At 46.4% G+C, this 14,851-nt stretch overlaps 2 pseudogenes; both read left to right on the forward strand.

The window, feature by feature from the left end:
- Window positions 1–3,541: 3,541 nt before the first annotated feature.
- On the forward strand, window positions 3,542–4,324 carry LOC134364512 (selenide, water dikinase 2-like; annotated as a pseudogene).
- A 1,024-nt stretch (window positions 4,325–5,348) lies between these two features.
- LOC134365243 (U4/U6 small nuclear ribonucleoprotein Prp3-like) lies at window positions 5,349–7,327 on the forward strand (annotated as a pseudogene).
- Window positions 7,328–14,851: the final 7,524 nt, after the last annotated feature.

The following is a 14,851-nucleotide window of genomic DNA, read 5'->3' on the forward strand; positions in this document are numbered from 1 at the left end:
CTTGAGCTGAAACAAGTTAAGACTGTGGGGATGAAATGACTGTATTTGCATATGAAAAGGACATGAGTTTTGGGGGGCCAGGAGCAGACCATGCCAAATTGTATTGATTAAAAATGGTGGTCAGGTGTATGGTTCTGAGGGCCTTAAAAGAAGAGCACATGGGAGTCTGCCTGTCTCTGCTTTCTCTGCTTCCAGCATCTTTCAATATGAGACCCCTGGGTCACTGCTGCCACCACCAGATGGACTTTGTGCTTCCTAGCCTCAGAAACTATAAGCAATAAATTTCACTTTTCTTTATAAATTACCCAGTTCTAAGTATTCTGTTGTAGCAACACAAAATGGACTAAAACAGGGGCCCTGAGGCAGGCCAGGCCAGTGGATCTCTTGTGTAGGCCTGGACAGGCCTGCCCTTAGTGGCAGTGGGGTCCTTAGCAGCAGACCTGGCCAGGGCAGCCCATCGTGGTAGGCCAGGAAAGGCCAGGGGCACTCTTAGTGGGAGGACAGACCAAGGGGGCCCTGGGGCAAGCCATTTGAGGGAGGCCCTTAGTGGCAGACCAGGCCAGGGGGTCTCTTAGAGGTAAGCCAGGACAGGCCAGGGGTCCCTTAGCACCAAGCATGCCAAGGAAGCCCTAGGGCAGGCCATTCAAGGGGGCTCCTTAGTGATCTCCTTAGGCAGATCAGGCCGTGGGGGGTCCCTAGCAATGTTTTATCGTTTATACTTGGCCAGAAATTTTTCTTTTTCATTTAGTATAAAACTTATTTATGAAATGTCTATTTTTAATAATTATCCTTATTTTTGTAGTTTCTTCAGAGTCTACATTTATGTTTTTTTCACTCCCACATTTGTGTATTTTTATTTGAGTCAAATTTATTTCATTAAAATAAACACTGAAAGTGGATACATGGCTTTTGTTTGGTTTCTATTATTGAAATAAACAGCTTTCAAGTTTATTAGTCTGTCAATTCTGTCATTTTCCCCTCCCCTGATAATTTGATTTCATTTTTTTGTGTTTAGTATATCCATTCTCCTATGAATCTTAGGTTTGTTATTATTTTCTTACCTCTTTATGATGAATAAGTAGTTTTAGAATATTTTGATATTTATTGTTTAATGATGACATGTAAGAGTGTGAATTTGCTTTAGGAAAGAAATGGACTTTGCTTCGTTTTAGCAATTTGACTATGATGGACTTTAGTATGATTTTCTCCTCTTTTCTCTTTTATTCCCAGTTGGTGTTTGCTGATCTACTTGAGGTTCTTTAATCTGTGGATTGATATATTATACTCATTTTGGAAAATTCTCGGTTTTTACATATTCTGGGATGGCTTCTCTCTGCCCCTTTCTCTCTCCCCTCTCTGTCCCCCTCTGTGTCCAATTACCCATATGCAGTTGTAATGAGGCTCGTCCATCTCTGCTTCTTCTGTCTTCCTCAGGGAAGGCCCTTCAGGGATTTGGATGGAAATTCTAGTAGGTCACTGGTCAAGCATGAAAGACTGTGGCAAATCCACTTGTGACTTTTGAAGGTTTCAGCTTGCTGCTGTAGCACTCACGTCCTGCAGCTTTCAAATGTGGCAAAAATCTTGAGAGACAAATCAGCCCTGTCCCTCTGGGGAAACATGATCTCCTAAGCACTTTGATTCAAGCAGATTTTACTCTGACTTTTAGGAACACGTGGCCTGGCTCCTCAATCCTCCATGTTCATCCCCAGAACAGACAGTGTCCTGTGGAAAACACTGACCATGTCGGTGCTTCTTGATTTGTGTGATCTCTCATGCCAGCACCAGCCCTGAGTGACTAACCAATACTTCCCCGGTTTCTTGGTCCCCCGCATGGGCCAAGTGTGATCATCAGTCCCTGCTGAGAATTAGCAAAAACCCTGCCCTAGAAGTCTCCCTCTATGAAATTCTAATTCATGTAATTATTGTTTCCATACTCTATTATGCCCTCTTTTTCACGCAATGATACATGCTTTGCTTTTTTGTTCAATTAGAGATCAGCCTGAAGCTCTTTTGATTTCCAATAGGTGACTTCCTTAATTTTTATAAAATTTAATAAATATTTATGTAACCGGCCATAGCCTGGGTGGCTCGTAAACAACAGAAATTCATTGCTCACAGTTCTGGAGGCTGGAAGTCCGAGATCAGGTTGTGGCAGATTTGGTGCCCAGCAAAGACTCGCTCTCTGCTTCACAGGCAGTGCCTTCTCACTGTGTCCTCATATGGCCAACAGGGAAAATGAGCTCCCTCAGCCACTTTTATATGGGCAGTAATCGCATCATGAGGGCCCCACCCTCATGACCCAGTCACCTCCCAAAGGTCCCACCTCCTAAGACTTATCACCTTGGGGATTAGGCTTCAACATATGAAGTTTTGGGGACACGAACATTCACATGGTAAGTGTTGTCCCTATGGAAGTGTTCCAGGACAGGGGACAGGCCAGTGGGAGCTGTTTGGGGGCTGGGCTGTGGGATGCTGACCCATCCCTCCTCCTGAGGCCCGGAGAGAGGGGCTTCTGTATTATTCCATGCTGCAGGGTCTGCTGGTGCCAGAGTGGACTCCTTGCTTGTCTGAAGGGTTTTGGGAGGTTCTGAAAGCCTGACCCCATGACCTGGGTGCTGCTGGGGTCAGCCCTAGGCCCCCCTGAGAAACCAACTCTTTTAGGGTGCAACTGGATTTAGGTCAATGTTCACTGGGTGTTTGCCAGTGCCAGCTCTGTCCCAGATGCTGGCCATACCCAGGGGCAGGGGTGTGTCTGCTGGGCTAACAATGCTGTCCCCAGTGCCTGGATGGATGTCCACACAGTGTGAGCACACAGCCAGGGCCACAGGGTTGACACTGAGAAGAATTTGGAGGACCTCTTTAAGTAAAAGAACACAAAATGTTTTTCTTAAACTAGGTTCAAAATAAATTATAAGAGTGAGAAATCATAACACATTGCAAGGTTTAAAAAGCAATAGCAGAGCGAGGCCAGGAAGGGATCGCAGGGTTTGACTCATGCTGGGAGAACCTGTGGGTACATGTGACTTCATGTTAACTAAGTAGAAAGTAAAAGGCCCTCTCCTCCCTATCTGCTGGGTGGGCGTGATGGCCATGGTGATGGTGGCAATGGTGGCAGCAGGTTCCTCAGCTGCTGGGCTGGTCTTGGAGCTGGGGCTTCTCGAGCTACTGTCCTTCGAGACCCCAGCTCTGGGCCTCAGCCTGAGCTGGCAGCTGAGGCTTCTTGTGCATGAAGGGCTGAGGCTGCAGGGTCCCCAGCAGGTGCTGCTCGAACTCCTGTCCAGACCGATGCATCCAGACGTGTGGCCCCCACAAGCCGGGTCCTGGTTGAGGCTGGAAGAGGCGGCCCAGGAAGCTGACCTGCCAGCCTGGCCTTCCCAGCCCCGAGCACTGGGATGGACTCCTGCATCACCTCTGAGGCAGGGGGGCCATCCTGGTGCAGACCACAGACTTCTTTGACCCCCTGGTAGACACCCCCCCTGACACGATGCGGAGCAGAGCTGTGCCAGTGAGCTGAGCGGCCTCTTGCCATGGGCATTACTGATGTGACGTGCTGACAATGCTCAGTGTCAGCTGGGGTCTGAGTGATGAGGAGCGAGAAGAGGTAACACACTCATGGTCAAGGGCTTTCGAGATGCTACCAAGGAAGGAGGGACTGCAGTGACCAGTGGACAAGGTGGTCAACCTGTGGGCCATCATCAGTGGAGCTGTCATGTGGTGCTTTGGCCATGCGAATTCATAATGCCTGACGATGCTGCTGTTGGGGACGTGCTTGTGTTAACCAAGCCCTTAGGAACCCAGGCTGTGGATGGTCCTGCATGACAGAATAAGGTGAAGATAGTGGTCTCCAGGGAAGAGGTGGAGCTGGCCTCTCAGGGAGGTCCCTAAGCAGAGCTGCTGCTGGATGAATGCACACATCGAATGCCCATGCGGCCACAGATGTCACAGACTTTGGCATTCTAGGACACTCTCAGAACCTGGTGAAACAACAAAGATATTAGGTGTTCCTTGTCATTCATGACTTGCCGATCCTTGCCAGGATGGCTGCCATCAGCAAGGCCAGGGTGGTTTGGGCTTCTTGAAGGAACCTCAGCCGAAAACTCTGGGGATTACTGATTTCATCTGCCAAGAGAACAGGTGGCTCATGTTTGTTCTGAAATCGAATCTTCCGAGTATGGAGAGGGTCACTAAGCATGGATTGTGGGCATTGTGGAAAGGAAGCTGGACAGCCCAGATCCTTGATGATCCTCGAGTCACACAGGTCCTAACACTGGGGCCACCGCTATGTCTCTTGCTTCTGACAATCCAGCACCTCCTCTCAGCCTAGGTCGTGAGATGGAATAGCCAAAGTTGTTTGGACCTGAGAACCTTTGCACACAACCATGAATGATTCTTAAGAGCTGACTTCAAGAAATTTCCAGAGAAGGCTACCTGCATGGTGCTTCCAGCTGCCCTTTCTAGGTGGATTGAATCAGCCCATCAAATACTGCCTCTGCACATTCCAAGGCCAGAAGTAGCATCTGGACTTTGGGGGGTGTTTGCTCATCTCTTGGGTAGGAGTGGAAAAACCTGTTTCCTCCATCCAAAGCAAGATGAGGCTATTCCAGTATGAGGGATTTTTCTTTGCACTGGGTGATTCTTTTCTGCACAGGGAATGAGATTATTTCTTAAAATTACACACATACGCAAAATGGCAAAATGAAAACAACTTAGATCAGAAGCCAATGAGTTTGTACCAATACCGTTGATATATCTAAATTGTTAAGAGAGATCTTAAGTTGCAATGTCAATTCTTTATTAGGTTTTTCTGAAGTACTGGCTCTTTCCTGCTGTGGACAAGAATTGAGCAGTTTGTGCAATGACTGGGAAAGGAGCACCTGCCACCATCTGACGTGATCTCTGTTAGTGATGTCTCTCCCTCTAAACCCCTTCAAGTTCTGCAAGAGGCAGAGCAAGCCCAGTGGTCATTAAGATGTTAAATCTTGTGCTGAAAATTCCTGGTGACTTAATCAATAAAGAGTGATTTCTAGCTAAATAAATAAAAGGGACTTTGCTGGAAAATAAATGAATAAATAAAAAATAAAAGTTTTGCAGGCCGTACATCATAGGGTCTAGGAAGATGGTGCAGTCTTTACCAATTAGTCAGCTGATGTCTCTGCGGTGCTTTTACACAGACAGCTTCTGGTCCTGCCTCTTTCACCTCTGTTGCCTGCTTTGCTCTGGTACTTCCAGCACACAGGATGTGACAAAGTATATTCCTTGTATGCAAGCAGTCAACAAGACCAAGATTCAAAGGCTGTACCTCAACCCCACCTGAAAGCACCACCAGCGTCCCCCCATCAATACTGAAAATGGCATTGTCTAAGAGGGAGCGGGATGAGGTGAAAGCCTGGACGGAGGAGACAGTAAAGAGGTCCTGGGTGTCTCAGAACCCACAGTGGTCATGGCAGCATTGAGCTGTGTGGGGAAGGGCATGGTCAAGAAGAAGGCAGTCAACTATCTATAACCTTTTCTTGATGATTCTACTCTCTGATTTGTGGACAAACTCTTTGAGGCTGTGGAGGAAGGCCGGAGCTCTAGGCATTCCAAGTCTAGCAGTGATGGGAGCAGAAAACGAGAGCTAAAGGAGGTGTTTGATGATGCCTCTGAGATCTGCAAAGAATCATCAGGAGTAAAGAAGCTATGAATACCCCATTTTGAGGAGGTGGAGGAAGAGCCAGAGGTGGCCCTGGGCCTCCCTCAGAGAGCCCTGGCATGCTGACTCAGCTCCAGATGAAACGGATGATGGAAGAAGCAATGTGACAAATTGAGGAGAGGAAAAAAGAGCTGCACTTCATCAGCCCCCCTATGCCTCAGCCAAAGCCTCCTCCTTCCTCACAGCCAGAGCGACTTTCAATTGGCAATGCTATTCAGCCCTCCCAGGCTGCCACTTTCATGAATGATGTCATCAAGAAAGCAAGGAAAGCAGCTGAACTACAAGCCCAAATTCAAGCCCCGCTGGCGCTGAAGCCAGGGCTCATTGGCAGTGCCAACATGGTGGGCCTGGCTAATCTCCATGCCAAGGGCATTGCTCCCCTGAAGGTGGAACTAAAAGATCAGACTAAACCTGCACCACTGATCCTAGATGGGCAAGGTCTCACCGTAGATGCAACAGGCAAGGCGACTGAGCTGTCACACCGCATGCCTACTCGAAAGGCCAATACTCTTGTTGTGATGAGGGAACAGTTCAAGCAACAGCTAAAAGAGAAGCCATCAGAAGACATGGAATCCAATACCATTTTTGACCCCTGAGCCTCAACTGCCCGTTCCCAGTGCAAGGGCAAATTTGAGAAGATTGCTCAATGATTACAGACAAAGGCTCAGCTAGAGAAGCTGCAGGCAGAGATTTCACAGGCAGCTTGAAAAACAGGCATCCATACTTCAACTAGGCTGGTCCTCATTGCTCCTAAGAAGGAGTTAAAGGAAGGAGATATCCCTGAAATTGAGGGGTGGGACTCTTAAATCATCCCCAATGGCTTTGACCTTACAGAGCAAAATCCCAAGAGGGAAGATTGAAAATCCAGCCCAGCTGAATCCTCCAGTCGACAACGGCACACTAGTTACTCTGGGGGTATATCTTACCAAGAAGAAACAGAAGAAACTTCAGAGGCAAACAAGGAGGGAAGCACAGAAGGAATTATAAGAGAAAGTCAGGCTGGGCCTGATGCCTCCTCCAGAACCCAAAGTGAGAATTTCTAATTTGATGTGAGTATTAGGAACAGAAGCTGTTCAAGACCCCATGAAGGAAAAAGCCCACATCAGAGCTCAGATGGCAAAAAGGCAGAAAGTGCATGAAAAGTGCTGCCCGAAAATTTACAGCAGAAGAGAAAATGGTCAGGAAAATTAAAAGGTTTAAAGAAGACATTTCACAGGGGGTACACATATCTGTATATAGAGTTCAAAATCTGAGCAACCCAGCCAAGAAGTTCAAGGTTGAGGCCAATGCTGGGCAACTGTACCTGACAGGGGTGGTGGTATTGCACAAGGATGTCAACGTGGTAGCAGTGGAAGGGGACCCCAAGGTCCAGAAGAAGTTTCAGCATCTTATGCTGCATCGGATAAGGTGGGATGAACAAACATCTAACATGAAGGGAGATGAGGAGGAAGCTGTGAAGAAAACCAGCAAATGTGTCCTAGTCTGGGAGGGTCCAGCCAAAGACTGAAGCTTTGTAGAGATTACATTCAAACAGTGCCCTACAGTGAACATGGCTCGTGAGCATTTCAAAAACATGGGGCTGGACACTGCTGGGACCTTGCACTGAGTGAATCTGTGTTGGAGTCCCCTGACTGAGGCTGCTGCAAGCCCTTGCCTCTCCCCCTTTGTCTTTGTCTTTCCAGTCATCTCCCTTTTTCTTCTTCCCAACTCACCCCCACGTATGTGTGTGTTCTCAGAACTGTGCCAAGCAGACACTGGGACAAAGGGAGGAAACCTTGCTCCCTTTCCCAGTCAGCCTGGTGCTGCCCTTTATTCTCCTTATGTGCATATTGATTAAAGAGTTACTTTTTTTAAAAAAGAAAAAACTGGCAAAGGACTTGAACTGACATTTCTCCAAAGAAGACATACAAGTGACCGATAAGCACATGAAGATGCTCGATGTCACTAATCATTGAGAACATGCCAATCAAAACCTCAATGAGGGGCCAAGCCCATGGCGCACTCGGGAGAGTGCGGCGCTGGGAGCGCGGCGACACTCCTGCCGCGGGTTCAGATCCTATATAGGAATGGCCGGTGCACTCACTGGCTGAGTGCCGGTCACGAAAAAGACCAAAAAAAAAAAAAACCTCAATGAGTTACCACCTCTCACCCATTAGGATAGCTACTGTATATAAAAACAAACAAACCCCAGAAAATAACAAGTGCTGGTGAGGAGGTGGAGAAATTGGAACCCTTGTGCACTGCTAGTGGGGATGTGAAATGATACAGCTTCTGTCAAAAACAATAGGGCAGTTTCTCAGAAAATTAAAATAGAATTACCATATGATCCGGCAATGTCACTGCTGGCTACATTCCCAAAAGAATTGAAAGCATCTCAAAGAAATACTCATGTACCCATGTTTATAGCATCATCATTTACAAACAGCCAAAAGGCAGAAGTGACCGTGTCCATTGACAGATGAATGGAGAAGCAAAATGTGGTGGATGCATACAGTGGAATATTATCAGCCTTGAAAAAGACGGAAGTTCTGACACATGCTACAACATGGAAGGACATTGAGGACATTATGCTAAGTGAATTAAACCTGTTGCAAAAAGACAATATTGTATGATACCACTTATATGAGGTTCTTAGAACAGTCAAATTCACAGAGACAGAAAATGGAATAGTGGTTACCAGGGACTTGGAGAGAAGCATGGAGAGTTTACTGTTTAATGGGGACAGAGTTTCAGTTTCAGATGATGAAAAGGCTCTGGAGACTGATGGTGGTGTTGTTTGTACAACAATATTACTGAATTTTAAGCTAAAAATTGGTTAAAATGATACACTTTATGTTACGTATACTTTATCACAACAAAAAATCATTTGCATTTTACAAGTTAACACCAATCCTGGGCCGGCCCGTGGCTCACTTGGGAGAGCGTGGTGCTGACAACCCCAAGTCAAGGGTCAAGATCCCCTTACTGGTCATTAAAAAAAAAAAAAAATCCTTACAGAATTTTAAATTTCTTAATCAATAGCTCAACAGAGGCACATAGCTTTAGAGTAGGGTTTCTCAAGCTTGGCACTACTCATTTGGGGCATGGGGCATTGTCCTGTGCCTTATAGGGTATTTAGCAGCACGTCTGCACTCTTCCCATAAGAAGACAGTAGCAACCCTATCCTCAGTTGTGACAACCAAAACTGTCTCCAGACAATACCAAATGCTCCCTGCACACAAAATCACCACCAGTTGAGAACCACTGGTTAGAGTTCTGGGAATCCTGACTCAGTCCCTGATCCCAATGGTTGTCTGAGCAGCATCAGCTTGGAAGTCTAGAGTCACAAATCTGTCCCTTGAGGTATCGATAGTTAGAGACATCAGGTGCAGTCCTTTCCACCAACACCTCAAGACAGCCCTTCTTTGTTGCAGATTAACTTTCTAGAGTCTGAAGCTTAGAGAAGAGCCAGTGCTTACCTCAAGGAACCAGTTTCCTTTCCAGTGTGCATGAAATATTTTAAAAAATCGATTTGAGCTCTTAAATAGACAGACAAACAAGATTATTAACCCAGTTCTTTCTTGCATCTCATATGGGGCAGAGAATAGACCCTGTCATCATGCTATAAGATCACAGAAGTGCTAGAAAATAAAGCCAGGATCCTAATCATTGCTACCATGACTGGGGAGTGACTTCCTGAACTTACTCAACAGAACCAGAAACAAAAGTCATGGGATAGTGTAGGAGGGGGAAGAGTCCAGGAAGATAAATTCTATGACCAATTGGGATCCACTCCAAGAGCCAAGAAAAGATGGTCCTGGATTAACTGACCTAAGAAGTGCACCTATTTCAGCAATGAAGTTTATTTGGTTGTGGAAGTTGAGTCCTTTTGGATGTCCCAATGGGATCTCCAAAACCATCATGGAAGGATTTGTATTATATTTTAATTTCATTTTTTCCATGAACTTTTTGAAGTACTCCCATACTATGGGCTGAATTGCATGTTGAAACCCTAACCCCCAGTGTGACTGTATCTGGAGAGAGGGCCTGTGAGGAGGTGTTAAAGATTAAATGAGGTCATAAACATGGGGTCTTGATCTCATAGGGCCGTGCCCTCATAAGAAGAGGAAGAGACATCAGAACTCTCTCTCCACAACATGAGGACACAGCAAGACAGGGGCCATCTACAGGTTGAGAAGAAAATCCTGAACCGGAAACAAACCCTGCTGGCACCTTGATCTTGGACTTCCCAGCCTCCTGAACTGTGAGAAATAAATTTCTGTTGTTCAAGCCACCCAGTCTACAACATTTTGTTATGGTAGCCAAGCAGACTAATGCAGTGTAATTCCCCAAAAAGTATCAGCACGACTCTCTTGCAAATACTGAAAGATTTATCTTAACCCGTCAGTGAGGGGATCAGCTTGGAGGTAAAGCTGGGTCTCTGCTAGATTTTAAATGTGTGACCTACATTGGCCCAACATTTTCTCACTACTCACGTGTCCCTTAACATCCTGAGATCCAGCTTTTATCCCATGGCATTATTAAAACCTCAGCTTGAAGTTCCGCATCGAACCCTTCCATGGCGAGGTCCATTTTTTTCCATTGCTCGCTCTCCTGACTCATGGTGCACTAGTCACACTGTTCATTTGCAGTTTGAAGACATGACCCGCTTCTCTGCCCACCCCTCTGCCCACACACCTGTTCTTTGTCATTGTCCCACCCACCCTGGAGGCCTCCCCAGGCGCAGGGCCATCCTGCTGTGGGCTCCAGTGTGGGGAGCTAAGTAACTACAGATGCAGTTCTAGTGACTTCATAAACTGCGATTTATCCAGTCCTCACAGGAACTGCGGTCAGGTCTAGTTTTATGATGAGTGACACTGCAGCACAGAGAAATTAAGTTACTCGACTAGGGTCACACAGTGGCAAAACCAAGACTCAGACTTGGGGAGTCTGGCCCCACGCCGTGTTGTCTCCGCCTCCTCCATGCTATGCCTCAGAGGGCCCGGGTCAGCCACTTACTCCTCAGCCAACTTCGTTTGGTTGTAACTTTCCCTCTGAACACCATGAGTTTCAACTCTGGAATCAGCCCCACCCAAGCTCCACCTCCACCTCTGCTACTTACTAGCTGTGTCATCTTGGTCAAGTTATTTATTAGGTCTAGTCCTCAGTTTTCTCATCTGTAAGATAGGCATAATTCTATTTCACAGACTTGCTGTGAGAATTAGTTGAGCTAATGTGGGTAAAATTCCTGACATGTAGTAGGCACTCAATACCAGTTCTATTGGGCATCTAATTACATATTGTTCATCTCTGGACTAGAGGAAACATCTTTTCCTGAGATCCATAAACCAGCATAGGGGGAAGGTTACAGGCAGGCAAATGTTTTGCATGTACATTTATCTTTTCTGGGGAGAAAGTCCATAGCTTTTATCGTATAGAAAGACTGTCATGCCAGATGCTGGCAAGCAAGTGGAGCAACAGCAACTCCTGTACTGTGACACGTGGGATGTAAATGGCACAACCGCTTCAGAAGAACATTTGACAGTTTTCTATAAAACGCATTTCACTCCTAGGAATTTGTGCATGAGGAATAAAATCACATGTTCATAAAAGGACTTGAACAAGAATGCAAATAGCCGCTTTATTCATAAAAGTAGAAACTGGAAACAGCTCAGGTGTCTACCGATAGGCAAAGGACAGCCAAGCTGTGTGTGGCCATACAGTGGCACAGGACTCATGAATACACTGAGCCTGTGGCCTGTGGTCCTGCTGCTCCGCTTGGAGGCTGAGGGTCGCTAGAGCCAGGAGTTCTGGGCTGCAGGACAATATGTCATCAGGCATCTGCACTAGGTGACCTCCTGGGAGCGGGGACCACTGGGTTGCCCAAAGAGGGGTGACCCAGCCTGGGTCAGAAGCAGAGCAGGTCAGAACTGGGCACCTGTGAATAGCCACTGCACTCTAGCCTGGGCAATACAGGCGACCCCCTCTAAGAAAACACAAAACACACAAAAATCACCTCCCCAGCCACAAAAAAAGGTGAGTAGAAGAAAATTTACACAGAAGACTATATACCGCAATATTCCATTTACATGAAATTCTAGAACAGCTAGAAGACAAAACTAGTCCACGGTATAGAAAAAAGAACAGCTGTTGCTTCTGGGGAGTGGGGGAGAAGATGAAGAATTGGCATGTGGGAACTTTTTGGGGTAATGAAAATATTCTATATCTTGATAAAGGATTGGGTCACACAGGTCAAATTCAGTGATGGCGCACTTTGTGCATTTTGTACTTCTTGAAAGAAAGAATTATCTTAATGTACATTTATTTATTTATTTATTTTCGGTAGCTGGGTGGTATGGGGATCCAAACCCCTGACCCTGGAATTACTTAATAGAAGCAAAAAAAATTTTTTTTAGTTAATTTATTTTTATTATTGTTTTTATGTTCTAAGACATTGGATGGGAAGGGAGAAGGGGGACAGGCCTGGCCCACAGGTGCCTCCTTTGCTGGTCTGGCTGTGTGTTGCTTTGCCCCCCACGGATTTGTCACCCCATTTCCCCTGGGTGGTGGAGCCACAAAGGATACTCAAAGCCCATCTCTTCTGAGCAGTGAGAAGCCCCGAAGTGGTTAATTTTCCCGGAACCCTCCAGTGAGAGGCATCCCTTCCTTGGGAAATTTACCCCTAATTGGGGTTCTCTTCCTGTATTTATTTTCCAGATCAGGAAGTTACAGGAAGAGAACCTAGGTGGGGTTATAGTTTAACAATATAGGCTGGTAACTTTCAGTGAAACAAGCCAGATGACATTCCAGTACGGCAATTAAGTTGTCCTATCAACACAAGCTTGATCTTAGCAAACATTCCTTCTCCCTCCAGCAATTTCTCAGTATCTTTACATAATAATCAATAACTAGTCTGTCCTTGAGCCAGCAGCCTTGCTGTGCCACAAATCTTTATCTTACACCAGAGACTTTATAGCCTGAGGAAAATTTCCAGTCCTCCGCAAGGTCAATATTTGAAACTGCAAGGCTTTGGAAAACCAGGCCCTGTGAAGTACATTTGCTTTGAGAATCCTCTACAGCTGTGGAGGGCAGAGGGGCCTGGCTGAGGCCCATGGGCTCCCATCACAGCTCAGGAGCCCGGGGGCATCTGCAGCCAGCTGGGTCATCACTGGGCTGCATGCAGACCCAGAAAAATTTTTATAAGCAAAGGATAGGATGTGAGAAATTCTGACAGATCCTCTGCATTTTTAAGCTTCTTTTCTGTATCATTCACCTTAGGGTGCTTATCTGAATGTCACTGTGGGTTGTTTCCTCTAACTGAGTTTCTGGTTTGCTAACCCTAACCCTTTAAACTTGCTTAACTGACCGTTAAACCCTTTCATTGAGTTTTAAATTTCTATTACTTCATTTTTCATTTTTAGAAATTCTCTTTGTTTTTCAAATTAACTAGGCCACATTTTTCAGTTTTCTCTTCTCTGGGGATGTTTATTAGCTTGTCTCTTCTTTAACAGAGCAAGCATCTTTCTTGATAATATGTGTCCTAGGACCACATCGGCTGATGTCTGGTGGTGTGTTTCTGCTATTGGTGGTTCTGGTTCATCCTCAGGCTGACTTGTTACTCGATGGTGCCATGATCACTGTGCTTGAGGAATTACCTGTGGGACACTCAGAATAAAGGTGGCTCTTTCCAGAGAGGATTTGTGTTTGCTTCTGCCAAGGATCTCCTAGAACACGACTAATCTGAGCTAGTAGTAAAGCAAAGTCACAGCCTGAGGTCTCTTGGCCCTCCCAAGGATAGTAATTTGGGCTGCAAATATGCAGGAGGACTGATTGTGTTCACAATTTCTGAGAAGCCTGCACCCCACACTACCACCATGTGCTCAGTGCCCAGGCAACTTGAGGGACGGACAGATCCTTGAGTGTCAGTATGGGGCGGGGTTGACTTCTGGTCTGTTCCTTCCTTCTTACTCAGTGGTGTAGACCTTCAGGGTCCTTGCTTCCTCTGGGAGGCCCCATGCTTTGAAAAGCTGCCATGCCCTGAGTGCAAGGTGGCTGGGACAAGAAAATACTCTTGGGGCAAGAGCTGCTTCCTGGACCACTGTAGTCTGGCTTCTTTCAGATTTTGTCCTGGTCACTCTTGACTATCTGTCAACTTCTCAGTGCTTTTAAGATTTAAAAAATATTTTATCCAGCCATTTTAGCTGTTTTCAATAGGAGTGTTCACCTCGAGAATTTAGCCTGCCATATTCCCTAAAAACAGAATTCAACATCTCCTACTTCTCACATTTGTCTTTAGCCACCCCAGAAAAACAGCTCAAATCTCACATGTAGGCTTAAGGAATTTTGGCCCAAATTCAGTGCCTTATTTTAAAGCTGTTATCTTTTCCCTGCATCTAAAGATGCACTGAGTCTGAAAAGTTCCCCAGGGCGACAGGGTACCAGCTGGGAGGCCGAGGGGCCTGGTGCCCTTACAGCCCAAAGCTAATGTGATCTGCCAAACTGGGACAAAGGAAAGTGGTCAAAGTGATGAATCACATGACAGCCTCTGTGGTAGGGTGACAGGTGACGGGGGTTTTCCTGCCTTTCTTATACTTCAATGTCTCTTCCAGCTTTACTCGTTCAATGAATGTGTATCATACTAATATTAAGAACATGAAGACAAAGCACAAAAATGAAATCATAGCAGCAAAGAAAAAGCCCCACCAGCCAGCAGCCTCAAAATCTATTTCCAGTGGACAAGTTTGGGTAGATCCATTCGCAGCTCCGCTGGTGACCAGAGGCCGGACTCCTGTGACAGATGGGGGAGCTTGGGGGTTTGGGCTGGCAGGGGATCAGAGGATGGACTTTTGTGTCATGCATGATCCAAGGTAGCACATGCTGAGCAGAGCAGAGTCACTCTGTTTCCTCTCTGCTCTGAGCTCCGAGGAGTCTGGGGTGCACTCGGCAGAGGTGGTGGGGAGGGAAAACGTGGGGCCTGGGAGCTGAGTTCCAGTCGAGGCTCGCTTGGCCCAGGACATCAGGTTTCCATCTCCAATGCAATCTGCCCTGTCACTCTTCCAGAAGAGGCGACAGGGAGAGGGCAGAGAGGCTGCTCCCTCCGCAGGACCGGGGAGTGAGCTGGGAGAAGGGACAGTTTCCCTGAGAAGTTCTGGAAAGGTCTTCTTTCCTCTCTCCCTTTCC

The sequence above is a fragment of the Cynocephalus volans genome, chromosome 16, assembly GCF_027409185.1.
Source record: "Cynocephalus volans isolate mCynVol1 chromosome 16, mCynVol1.pri, whole genome shotgun sequence".
Taxonomy (NCBI): Eukaryota; Metazoa; Chordata; class Mammalia; order Dermoptera; family Cynocephalidae; genus Cynocephalus; species Cynocephalus volans.